General features: G+C 47.7%; 1 pseudogene; it reads left to right on the top strand.

Annotated features, from left to right (window-relative positions):
* Window positions 1–646: 646 nt before the first annotated feature.
* LOC129687296 (small nucleolar RNA SNORA17) lies at window positions 647–755 on the top strand (annotated as a pseudogene).
* The last annotated feature ends 5011 nt before the right edge of the window (window positions 756–5766 follow it).

The raw sequence follows: 5766 nt of genomic DNA, 5'->3' as shown, positions 1-5766 counted from the left end.
GAACTGCAGAAGGTGAATGTTGTCCCATCTCAGGGCCAGAGGTATGGCACGGGGACTCTAGAACTACAGCCATTTCTGCTGATCATTTACCCTCTGACATTGCCCACCTGTGTTCTCAGAACTTGGACAAATCTGCCATGTGGCAGAAGCACTTCATCCTCCCACTTAAAACTACCTCCAACTTAACAGGTTTTTCTGACTCCAGAAAGCAGATTTTGAGGCTGTGCTCTGACCCATGCAGACAGCTCTGTAACAACCTAGGACTTACAAAGCTCTTACTTGATGCTAGACTCAAAAGTGGGCACTGCCAGTATCAAAGTCCACAGGGGACGACCCTCCTGTGTAGAAGAAAAGTGGTACACAAACTGAGCATGGTGACCCGTACCTTTAATCCCAGCACTTAGGAGGCAGAGGCAAACAGATCTCTGTGAGTTCAAAGCCAGCTGGTCCACAATTGAGTTCCAAACCAAGCAAAGGTTATATAGTGAGACCCTATCTCAGAAAGAAAGGAAGGACAGAAGGAAGGAAGGAAGGAAGGAAGGAAGGAAGGAAGGAAGGAAGGAAGGAAGGAAGGAAGGAAGGAGAGAGAGAGGGAGAAAGGGAGAAAGGGAGAAAGGAAACAAGAAATAGAATATACCAAGATTAACCAGCCCCTAGAGGTGTTGCTGGTTTGGCTGCTGTGTCACACATGTGCCAGTAGGTGGCAGAGAGGAGAGACACTATGTTCTGACCTGAAGGATTAGAAGCCTAACATTGCCTGGAAAAGGGGAACCTCAGCCCACTAGTCCGATGCCCACTAGGACAGGCAGATAGCCTGAGACAACCACCAGTCTGGTGATGTGTAAGCCTGGGGGCATAGACCGTGCTCCAGATGACTCCTTCCCTGTGCCATAATGCACGAGCAGGGAATAGCAAACCAGGGAGCACTCCCGAGCTGACTGCAGACACTCAGAGAGCCTGGGTGCCACTAACAGGAGCAAATGGGTGATGGAAATGGAAGAGAAAGAGAAACAGAAGGATGTGGACACAATGAAGAGAGGCAGAACTAGAGACTCTAGGGTAGTGAGGAAGAGCTTGATGTAAGTAGCTGGTGATGCCACTTAGGAGCAATGATAAGGTCCTGGCCTGTCCCACCATGGTCGGGGAGGGGGGTGGCAGGTCATCTGTGGCCCTGCAGCAGCAGGGGTCTGTTACCACCAAACCAGGTGGACATCCTTGGTCTAAGCTGCCGGCCAGGGATAGTGGATGTCGAGGGCTGTGAGAACTAACCCCATCCCTCACCTGGGCATCGTGGGAAAGCTGTCCTTATGGGCATGAGAGCAGAATAGCTGACCCCACCCCCAGCCTGCTGCAGCACTCAGGAGAGCAGGCTCTGCACTTCACCTGAGACCGAGGGCATGAGCATGGGAGGCTGTCCCTGCAACTTGTCTGCTGCATGGTGACATAAGTAAAGGACAGATGCCCCACTCCTCACACCTCGCCACCTATGGCATGCAGGTCATCAGAGCTGGAGAGGTGGTCCTGCCCTTCACCTGCTGCAGCACTTCAGAGAACTTTCCCTGCACCTCACCTGGGCAGCACAATAGAGCTGACCCTGGTGGTGGGGACAAAAGTGAGCTGGCCCTGAGGGTGTGAGCATGGAAGAGCTGCCCCCACAAATTCTATGCCCAGTGGCATCAGTGTGGGAGAGAGAAGTGTCCGCCCCCACCCTTGCCCCTCGCCAGCTGCTGCATTGAGCAAGCTAGCCAAGGAAGTGCTGGAGAGCTCACTGTGGTATTGTGGGTGTAGGTGACCTGGGAGGCTCAGCTACCACCCTGGCCCAGATCCAGGGCTTTGAGTTGGTCTACCCAACATCTATCCCATCTATGAACTGCTGGAGTGAAGGGGCTGGTCTCGCAGATCCAAAGCCGCAGGATCTCCATGACACAGGGCAACAACAGGATATGCTGTAGGAGTCCCAGAGGCCTTGAACAAGACCAATGATTCATTGCAATGGACATTTGCAAGTAAAGAAGTGTGAGCCAAAGGGTATGTGTGGAGCACACTGTGACACCCCACAGCTTTCCACGATGAGACATTTTTTAATCTGTTGTGCGGTTGAAAGGGTCGGGGTGGTTATAAGGGAGGGGGAGATGAGTGGGATTGGGGTGTGTGATGTGAAATTCACGAAGAATCAACAAAAAGTCAAGAAAAAATACCAAGACAAGATGAGGAAGCCCCAGAAGACTCTACAGATCACAAAGGCAACTGGCCGAGTCCTGGCTGGAGAGGTGTACGTGATCAAGGAGGCATTCTGTTTGCACAGAATGTTGTTCAGGTTGCAAACGGCTAAGATCTGCCCAGGTGGCTCCTGCTCTGCTGTTAGAAATGTGTAAGCTTAACAATTCTATACCTCACTTTGTAACCCAAACACTCCTGGAGCTTGTAATCCTTCTGCCTCAGCCTCCTCAGTGCTGAGATTCCAGGTGTGACACCTGTCAAGGAAGTTGTCATTAATGGCTCAGCTTTGAGCAATATCTGAACAGAAAGTCAGACGCAAGAAGCTCTGAGCCACAGAAGAACACTGCTGGTGTGTGCCAAAGGCCTGTGGCAAGAACAGGCTTGAAGCAGAGAGAAGGCTGCCACAGTGACTCAAACACGGGAATCACTGTAGCCAGCCCATGAGCAGGGAAGGACAGCATAGTGGGTGTCTCAGAGCTGTCTCTGGGATATGCTGGGCTGTTCTAAGTGGAACAAGAAGATGTAAAAAGCATTTTAAGAAGGGACTAGTGTTTTCACTTTTCTTCCTTTTTTTTTTCTTTTGGCGTTTTTTAATAAGGTCCCGCTATGTAGCCCAAGCCAGTCTAGAAGTTGATGCTCCTGCCTCTGCCACCTGAGTGCTGGGATCATGGAGTATACTGCCATGCCTGGCTGACTGTGACTTTCTAAAAGCTGCAAGCTTGTGTCAGGTGGCTAGAACCACAGTGTCCACCCAGCTAGTGCTAGCGCAGTGGTTCTCAGCCTTCCCAATGCTGACATCCTTTAACATGCTTCCTGGTGTCATGGTGAACCCCAACTGTAAAATTATTTCATTGCTACTTCCTAACTGTAATTTTGCTACTGGTATGAATCCTGATATGCAGAATATCTGATATGTGACTCCCACACACACACAAAGAGATCACAACCCACGGGTTGAGAACCACTGTGCTAGGTGATCAAATCAGTGCATTGACATGTCCATATCTTCCTGGATTCTGGGTGAAAGCAAAATGTCCTCCTAAACCATTTCCTTAAGGTTGGCATTTAGGCTGATGTGATGACACCATCTTAGAGGAGGGCCCTGGGAGCTGTGTCAGGGTCCTATGCACCAGGTACCCCCCAGACATCTTACTCTACTTCAGGCCGATGCAAACACATCAGCTCTCCCCAGACCTTAACACAAAGAAGCCTAGTAGAGAAGCACCTGAGTATAAGTGCACCTCTGCTAGCATGAAGGATCAGATAGATGCAAAGTACGGTGTTGCGTGCCTGGAATCCCAGGACCCGAGGCGCCAGCAAGAGCGTTGGGAGTTCAAGACTAGCCTGGGCTACAAACATAGAAAGTTTGAGAATAGCCTGTACTGCATGAGAGTCTGTCTCAAAACCCAAAAATATGGAAAAAAAAATAATGTGCTCGCTTGGCACTGCCATTTGCACATAGGATTTTGCAGGCTGGTCTTTGCAGTGATTTCTCTCTCTCTCTCTCTCTCTCTCTCTCTCTCTCTCTCTCTCTCTCTCTCTCTGTGTGTGTGTGTGTGTGTGTGTGTGTGTGTGTGTGTGTGTGTGTGTGTACCCATGTGTGTGCCTATGTATCTGTGTGTACGGGGGCCTGAAGTCAGGACCCCGTAAGCGCAGTAAGTACTTTTAACTGCTGATCCATCTCTCCAGCCACTGGGAATCTATTCTCTGTAGATGATCCACCCTAAAGTATAGGGCTATAGCAGCCAGAGTAGACTACAGCAGATATCAATGTCTAGAGTTAGGTTTTGGTTACAGACAAGGAACCAGACTATGAAGACCTCTCCATATTTTTTCAAAGACAGAGTAATGGCTCATAACAGAGTAGATATGGCAATGAATGTCCAAGTCATATCATTTCATACCAAATAGGTATGAAATGTTTCATAAAGTCACCATTATAACAAAAACAGTAGTCCCGGCCCAGTACCAGTTTTCATTTCCAATCCCACCACACTTCTTTTTGACTTGTAGGGCTACAGAACTGAGTTAAACTCTGCCTTGCCTAGACTCAACATCCACCTGACACCTTTCTTCTTCTTCATCCCCAGTTATGCATAAGCCTTCTGGCTCATTCCTCCATTCCTTAAAATCCTCTTCTGGTTCTGGATTTTGATTCTCTTTGGCCAGAACTTAGTCACATAATTCCCACCCACCTTAAAAAACAAAAACAAATAAACAAACAAAAACAATCATGGTGTCTAGATGTTTCAGAAGCCCAGGTTGACCAGATGTCTTAGTCACAATAAATTCTAAGAAGGAATGAAATTGAGCATATTGTCATAACTGACAATTCTCTGATGAGGAACGGCTTCTGCCATAAAAGTTACAAAGAATGGATTCCAGCAAGGAGAAAACAGGGACTTGCTCCTGATCCACCTGTTGCACCTCTTAAAAAAGAGATTGACGGTGTCCTTAATCTGTTTTAAGACTGTGTTCCTCTGATTAAAAACAAAGAATCAGGGAGGTCTGTCCCAAAATATAATGACATGGGATGTCCCCAAGCCTTGTTCAGTGCAAAGCAAAGTAGAAAACACCTCACCGTGTTTTGAAAGAAAAAAGTAAGAGAGGAAGTCTGGTCCTGTGTCTTGTGTTTTAATTCTCTGGAAGAATGCACAAGATAAGGACTAAGTCCAGGAGGCAGAGGAACCAAAGATCAAAGTAGGGAAGAGTAGGTTTTCCTCTGTCTCCTCCCTTCATAGCATTTGAACTCTTCGAATGTGGCTGTTACTTTTCCAAGAAGATTAATGAAAAACAACGAGGCAGAGTCTCCCTCTGCTGTGGAGCCCAGGCTGCCTCAGCCTTGAGAGGGCTGAGGTTACAGGTGTGGAAGAAAAAAAAGAAAAACAAAACTAAGATGGACATGAAGGAAAATGTTCGTAAGCCCACAGGCCCTAAACACCTTTGTTCACTGTGACACCTCCACCTAAACTCCTGTGCAGAGAGCCTGGCCCAGGAGAGGGAGTAGGCCTTCTCTGTCACTACCATCGCTATTTTAGCCTTCTTAAGCGTGTGTTAAATATCCCACAAGCCCACATGTCACATGCAGTACGTCTTTGAATCTTTATAGAAACTCCAGGCTGTATCTAGTACCATTATAAATAGTGTGCCTAAAGCCACACACTCGGTGGGAAAATAATGAAGCTAAGATTAGAACTCCATCAATCCAATTACGGAACCAGCGTTCTCAACAGCGGCATCCCTCTGTCTTCAAATAAGAAAGTAGCTCGTGGTTGAGGAGCCCAAGTCACATAGAGTTGTCTGTCTACTTTCCCAGAACCTGGGAAGGGGCTCATCAGGCCCCTTGTTTCTCAGCCCCCTTTTCAATTTCAACAGAAATTCCAGAATATTGGACTCGCTGCATATGACCCCAAACCTACTGATGCCTATTGGAGGTGAAAGACCTGTCAGTGTCGGCTAAGCAGGGAGAAGATGGAAGGCTTATCTGTTTATTTTGATGAATGTAAATGAATTCTATTACTTGTCAAAATGTTATCAAGACCCTAG

The sequence above is a fragment of the Psammomys obesus genome, unplaced genomic scaffold (genome assembly GCF_907164565.1).
Source record: "Psammomys obesus unplaced genomic scaffold, mPsaObe1.curated_primary_1811, whole genome shotgun sequence".
NCBI lineage: Eukaryota > Metazoa > Chordata > Mammalia > Rodentia > Muridae > Psammomys > Psammomys obesus.
This window is presented reverse-complemented; position numbering and strand designations above follow the sequence as displayed.